This window comes from Sardina pilchardus, chromosome 17, assembly GCF_963854185.1.
Source record: "Sardina pilchardus chromosome 17, fSarPil1.1, whole genome shotgun sequence".
Lineage (NCBI taxonomy): Eukaryota > Metazoa > Chordata > Actinopteri > Clupeiformes > Clupeidae > Sardina > Sardina pilchardus.
The window spans coordinates 32,468,341-32,475,840 of NC_085010.1; the positions used below are offsets into that span (position 1 = coordinate 32,468,341).

At 46.6% G+C, this 7,500-nt stretch overlaps 1 protein-coding gene across 1 annotated transcript in view; it reads left to right on the top strand.

Annotated features, from left to right (window-relative positions):
- Positions 1-727: 727 nt before the first annotated feature.
- adipor2 (adiponectin receptor 2) overlaps positions 728-7,500 on the top strand; it is a 26,351-nt gene continuing 19,578 nt past the window's right edge. Inside the window, exon 1 of the mRNA XM_062518543.1 lies at positions 728-858. The gene's annotated coding sequence lies outside the window, so the exon portion shown is untranslated. The remainder of the gene's footprint in view (positions 859-7,500) is intronic.

Consider the following 7,500-nt stretch of genomic DNA (forward strand, 5'->3'; position numbering starts at 1 on the left):
TGCATTAATTTATGACGTTCGTAGATGCAACACCTTAATAGACAGCTTTAAATAACAACATATAGACAACAATACTAATACCAACATATAGACAGCATTAAATAACAACAATATATAGAAAACAATATATAACAACAACATAATGACAACAATGAATAACAAAAATATATAGACAACAATAAATAACAACAACAACAACATATAGACAACAATAAATAAAAACATAGCCTATAGACAACAATACCAACATAGGCCTATGCCAACATAGACAGCAATAAATAACAACAACATATAGACAACAATAGGCTACATTCCTCACAGAGCAACTGGTTTTACATCCCATAGCAATGTATGAATGGACAAGGGTCAAGGGACAAAGAAATATAATTTGTCTGAACAAAACAACGCAGAATGTTGTACAACATTGCAGACAAAATGTAGGTTACGCCGGTATTTATCATAAGGCGAGCTATGTGAACGTTGCGTGCGGAACGGATTCTATCCAGCTGGTGCGAGTTGCCTCTTTACGTACGGGGCGCATACTATCTTATTTGAACTGCAAATGACAACTTTACAAAAACAACACACAGAAACTACAAGTCCCGTCGGACCTGCTCCCTGATCGCTCTTCCCGATCCACAGCCGTTGACCACCTGTTCGATTTTACGCCGTCTGATTGGCTACCCGGCCCTCACGCGAGGGGCGTCACATAAAAGTGTTTATTACACGGAGGAATCAAGTCGAAGCAAGTCAGTGCTGGAAATCGCGTTGAAACATCTCCGAGTCGCACAATCAGACTCCTGCCAACTATCTGGTAACAAGCTATCTCTGACAGTCGCTGGCAGCTCTTTTACACAGGTAAAAAAACATCAACACCGACCACAGTGCTTCGTGTCATTAGCCTACTGAATGACAGCTAACCTAAGTAACGTTAGCATCCAAGCCAGTGAAAGACCATACTATTAGCGTTCACGTCAGTAGCGTTAAACATGTTACCCTTATGGGTATGGCTGGTAGATTAGCTGCCTGATGTTAGCACAGTTAACTGCAAAGCCTTCTTGTCTAACTCTAAACTGATTTGGTTTGCTAGTTTTAGACAGATCTTTTTTCCTAGCCGTTGAGGTAAGTGTACTCTGGTTAGCTTGCGAGATTGTTTGTTGGCTTGTTGTTGTGTTACTGCCTGCTTTGCTTTGACAGCTGTTTGAAGGCAAGCCTCGATCATATTTCTGAAATGTATCTTGTCTGTAATCATTTTCGTTATTTTCATAGCTTGCTCTTATGTCTTACATCAATTGCCATGAGCTATCTTGGATAATTGACAGTTCGCTTCTAAACCATTGGAAGCTACACTAGGTTAACCTTGATCGGTAAGATGTTGAGCTGTGGCAGAAACATTAGCCGTCCAAACAGCTAACATTAGCCTGCTAGCTTGTTAGCTTGTAAACAAACCATATTTTCAGTATTAAGCAGGCAGAGTTTAAAGTTGTTAATGTGTTTGATTTGCGAGCTAACGTTAACAGTCGGACAGATGACAAGCTGGCTGCTTTACGCCGCTGTGGTCGGGCGCTCGGATATATATTTTGTGGAATTTAAAGTGTCAGCAGGCGAACGTGAGAATCCACTGAGTTTGACTTTCTTTGTCTGAGGTCTGTGCTGAACGTCGCTTCTGTTCTCGCAGGCTGCTGTACAGTCACACACACTCCCATCAGCCTCGCTGGCTCGGGGCATTTTGTACTGCTTTCTGCTTATGTGCTCATTACTTGTAGCAGAAGTGGATTTAGCTGGGAAAAGAAAAGTTTCCAACTTTGACGTCGAGGCCTCCGTCCCCGAAGAGTTGGCTGTGGCTTTGGCCTTCATTTAACTGTTACATTATATTTCTACATAATATGGGATTTGTTAACCACGAGTTGAATGATATGAAACACCATAACGACTTTACCAGATGTTCCAAGTATTTTACCGCACGTGATATCGATGTCGTGTGTGTGTGTGTGTGTGTGTGTGTGTGTGTGTGTGTGTGTGTGTGTGTGTGTGTGTGTGAGAGAGAGAGAGGCGGTGCAACATTAGTGCAATAATTGTCTGATGATTGATGGCCGTGCGTTCCATGACCATGTATTAGTCCTCGGTATCGTTTCGTTCTGTCAACCAGAAATAGTTTCTCCCGTTCGGAGTTGGAGCGTCATCGTGCGTAGACGTGGGGTCATCGTGACGTGTCCTAGACCTGTCCGTGAACGTTGTTCATCACCAAAGAATTTGGAGTTGTGGAATTTTGTGCGTCAGGCTGCTGTATTCTCGCGGGCATCTGTCCAGCGTGGCGCATGCAACCCCTCGCCCACTCTCCACGTGACGGACTCGGAGGCACAGTCTCGCGGAAAGATTATGGCAGGTGCGCTTGTGCAACGTACTGTACGCGCATACGCGCGCATTTATAAATAGTCCGTGCGCTGATCAGACTTGACCCGCAGGTAAGCGTCTTAGCTCGAGCACAGCCGGTCTAGTGAGAGTGACGTTAACGGGCCCATGGTCCCGGTGTGTGTGTGTGCGACTAAAGAAAAACATCATTCTCACCGGGAGTCTTGGCACCGATTAGATCAGATGCATAATTTGGCAAATTTGAGGGAAATGTAGGAATGTTTCTTAGTATCCTCGCAGAGAGAGCCTCAGTGAACCAAGGAGTCCAGCGAGTCCCATCAATCTGCTTTTGGGGAAAAGTTCACTCTTATTCAGAATAAAAGAACCGAGCAGGAGTCTGCAATAACACTGGGTACCGTGAACACTGGGTACCGTGCACAAGTGTCAGACCACTGGTTCCCCACGGAACCTCATACTGCCACTGGGTTCCCCACGGAACCTGTACTGCCACTGGTTCCCCACGGAACCTGTACTGCCACTGGTTCCCCACGGAACCTGTACTGCCACCATGCACTTGCGGCTCCAAGGCCCCCTGAGGACATCATGGGTGTGTGTGTGTGTGTGTGTGTTTGTAGGACATCATGGGTGTGTGTGTGTGTGTGTGTGTGTGTGTGTGTGTGTGTGTTTGTAGGACATCAAATTTTTTCTGTGTGTGTGTTTCAGGACATCATGTTTTTTTCTATGTGTGTGTGTGTGTGTTTTAGGACATGATGTTTTTTCTGTGTGTGTGTGCGTGTGTGTGTGTTTTAGGACATGATGTTTTTTCTGTGTGTGTGCGTGTGTTTGTGTTTTAGGACATGATGGGTTTTCTGTGTGTGTGTGTGTGTGTGTGTTTTAGGACATGATGGTTTTTCTGTGTGTGTGTGTGTGTGTGTGTTTTAGGACATTATGTTTTTTCTGTGTGGTTGTTGGTCATTCATCTCCATGTATTGATATGACTGGGAACAACAGTGACTGTACAGCCTCAGCATCAGTCAGCAGCAGTGGGTTTAGGCCAGGGTGTGTGTTGCGGTGAGGAGTGTGTGTGTGTGTGTGTGTGTGTGTTGTAGTGAGGTGTGTATGTCTGTGTGTTGTCGTGAGGGGTGTGAGTGTGTTGTGTATGTTTGTGATAGATGACTGGCAGTGGGAAGAGAGATGACTGGTTACTACCGGTTAGAGTGTAGGAGTGTGTGTGTGTGTGTGTTATGGTACAGTGTTGTAGGTGGACTGTGTGTGTGTGTGTGTGTGTGTGTGTACGCGTCAGCACTTACTCAGGCCATCACAGTTGATTGGGCCCCCTGGTAATGGGTCTCCTGTTTGCCCTTGGTTTCTTCACACTGGGGTGGGGTGTGTGTGTGTGTGTGTGTGTGTGTGTGTGTGTGTGTGCGCGCGCACACACAGTTTTATTGGGGTGTAAGAATGTGTAAATATCATCAGTTTGTGATTTGTGAGCTGTGAATGTATGAGTGTGTTGTCATTGTGTGGAGTTCTGTGTGTGTGTGTGTGTGTGTGTGTGTGTGTGAGTGAGTCCACGTGCAGTTTTATTGGAGGTGTAAGATATCATCAGTTTGTGATTTGTGTGCCGTGAAGTGTGAATGCATGAGTGTGTGTGTGTGTGTGTGTGTGAATGCATGAGTATGAGTATGTGTGTGTGTGCCGTGAAGTGTGAATGCATGAGTGTGTGTGTGTGTGTGTGTGTGTGTGTGTGTGTGTGAAGTGTGAAGTGTGAATGCATGAGGGGTCAAAATTAACTTTTTGAAATGTGAATATCTACCAGCCAGAGACAGATGAACTGGTGAAGTCCACCAGCCATTCAATAGGAAATATGTATTTTCTGTCTGAAATCTACCAGCCAACTTCAAAATATACCAGCATTTGGCTGGTGGCTGGTGCTAATTTTGAGCCCTGAGTGTGTGTGTGTGAATGCATGAGTATGTGTGTGTGTGAAGTGTGAATGTGTGTGTGTGTGTGTGTGTGTGTGTGTGTGTGTGTGCGCGCATCTGAAGCATGACTGAGTGAGGGGTGTGTGTGTGTGAAGGACACATTAATGTCACAAGTGCCTGACTCCTGCTCTTGGCAATGGTGTGTGTGTGTGTGTGTGTGTGTGTGTACGGTTACATCCATTCCAGTCTGTGTGTGTGTGTGTGTGTGTGTGTGTGCTGTTACATCCATTCCTGTGTGTGTGTGAGACTGAAAGTGTGTGTCTGTGCGTGTGTAAATGAATGAATGCATGCATGCGCGTGCGTATGTGAACGTGTTCCTGTCTGTGTGTCTATGCGCACGTGTGTGTGTGTGTGTGCGTATTGTTACGTACATTCCAGTGTGTGTGTGGATGAATGTGAGAGTGAAAGTGTGTGTGTGCATGTGAAAATGAATGTATATATGAATGTGTTTCTCTGTGTGTGTGTGAGAGAGAGAAAGAACATGTTTCTCTGTGTATATGTGAACGTGTTTCTGTGAGTGTGAGTGAACATGCTTTTCTTTGTGTGTGTGTGTGAGAGAGAGAACGTGTGTGTGTGTGAGAGAGAGAACGTGTGTGTGTGAGAGAGAGAATGTGTGTGTGTGTGTGTGTGTGTGTGTGTGTGTGTGTGTGTGAGAGGTGCAGTCCTCCCGTGTGTGTGTGTGTGTGTGTGTGTGTGTGTGTGTGTGTGTGTGTGTGTGTGTGTGTACGTGTGTACGTGTGTGTGTGTGTGTGTGTGTGTGTGTGTGTGTGTGTGTGTGTGTGTGTGTGTGTGTGTGTGTGTGTGTGTGTGTGTGTGTGTGTGAGGTGCAGTCCTCCCGTGTGTGTGTGTGTGTGTGTGTGTGTGTGTGTGAGAGGTGCAGTCCTCCCGTGTGTGTGTGTGTGTGTGTGTGTGTGTGTGTGTGTGTGTGTGAGGTGCAGTCCTCCCGTGTGTGTGTGTGTGTGTGTGTGTGTGTGTGTGAGGTGCAGTCCTCCCGTGTGTGTGTGTGTGTGTGTGTGTGTGTGTGTAAGGTGGCAGTCCTCCCTCGTGTGTGTGTGTGTAAGAGAGAGAACGCGTGTGTGTGAGAGAGAGAGAACGTGTGTGTGTGAGAGAGAGAGAACGTGTGTGTGTGTGTGTGTGTGTGAGAGAGAGAGAGAACGCGTGTGTGTGAGAAAGAGAACGTGTGTGTGTGTGTGTGTGTGTGTGTGTGTGTGTGTGTGAGAGGTGGCAGTCCTCCCTCGTGACCCTGGTACCCGTCTGATGCAGCACGAGAGGCGAGACTGCTGCCAGACCTCATGATGAGAGCCTTCACACAAAGAGCCCTGTGTGTGTGTGTGTGTGTGTGTGTGTGTGTGTGTGTGTGTGTGTGTGTGTGTGTGTGTGTGTGTGTGTGTGTGTGTGTGTGTGTGTGTGTGTGTGTGTGTGTGTGTGTGTGTGTGTGTGTGTGTGTGTGTGTGTGTGTGTGTGTGTGTGTGTGTGTGTGTGTGTGTGTGTGTGTAGGGGGTGGGGTCCCCTCTGTCCAGCCGTCGGTCACAAGGCCAGCACACCCCTCCACGGCGCCAAGATGGCCTTTTGTTTGTCTTTCTCTCTCTCTTTCTCTCTCTCCCTCTCTTCCTCCATCTCTCTATCCCTCTCTCTCTCTATCCCTCTCTCTCTCTCTCCCTCTCTCCAGTGGTGGCTCTGGTGTAGTAAGCTGGGCCTGTAGAGATGCAGTAGTTAGTAGTGGTGACCAGGGTGGGAATTTCGTAATTTTAGGGGCAAGGCCATTTGGCCTTCACCTTCTTTTTTTTTTAGGGGCACCAAGGCCACATGATAGGGCACAAAGGCCACTGAGTAAAATTCGATGGTTTTACATTTCAGGGTTATCTCGACACAAATACATAGACCCGCTAGCCGCTGTAGGCTTTGAGAAACACTAACACAGCCTCAAACTTCTTTAAATTGAGGCCCAATCATGGCAGACTTTGGGGTCATAGGGCCCATCTACACATACCTCACCCCACCCCCCATCAAATCATCATTATGATTATCATATCACAATTAGTATTATGCTATATTGTTAGACATGCACTTTCACTTCAAAGCAGTCAATGTTTGTGCCAAAATTATTTACAAAAAGTTTGTGAAAACTATGCACATCAGGGGTGTGCTTTACTAATGTAAGATAGGCTATATAATTACAATAGTTCATTCTTTTGCATGTTTGCATGAGATACTTCTGAAAACAACAGCAAATATGAGTGCCATTGTTTTGGGATGTTTCCCTCATGAAAGCATCATAAGCCGTTTTCAGACAGGTTTCTGCACATTCTGCACGGGACGATTCCGTATTTGACACCTAAGTCAGGGGCATAAAGGCCACTGTGGCCTTAAGATGGGTTTTTTTTCAGGGGGCATCAAGGCCAAAGTGTAGGGCAACGGCGGCCATGGCCTCATGGCCTTGGTATAATTCCCACCCTGGTGGTGACTGAAGCGTTCTAACAAGTGTGTGTGTGTGTGTGTGTGTGTGTTTTTGATGGAAGTAGTCAGTAGAGCTTCTTTTTTAATTATTTTTTTTCCACGTACGTACTATTTAATTAGTCTGTGAACAAGGGATGAAACAGGAAAGGTGTGAATATGCGCGCGTGTGTGTGTGTGTGTGTGTGTGTGTGTGTGTGTGTGTGTGTGTGTGTGTGTGTGTGTGTGTGTGTGTGTGTGTGTGTGTGTGTGTGTGTGTGTGTGTGTGTGTGTGTGTGTGTGTGTGTGTGTGTGTGTGTGTGTGTGTGTGTGTGTGTGTGTGTGTGTGTGTGTGTGTGTGTGTGTGTGTGTGTGTGTGGGCTACCTGAAGAACCTGCCTGTCTGGCTTGTCGAGTCCTTTCCAGTTCTCATGATCGTTCAGTCCCACCTCTCTCATCCATTCACTCCACTCAGATACTGTAGCTAGCCGCGCACGCACACACACACACACACAGGCATGTCTCCACTCAGATACTGTAGCCAGGCGCGCGCACACACACACACACACACACACACACACAGACACGTCTCCACTCAGATACTGTAGCCAGGCGCGCGCACACACACACACACACACACACACACACACACACACACACACACACACACACACACACACCGGCATGTCTCCACTCAGACTCCGATTCAGACTGCTGTGGCCAGGCTGAGACAA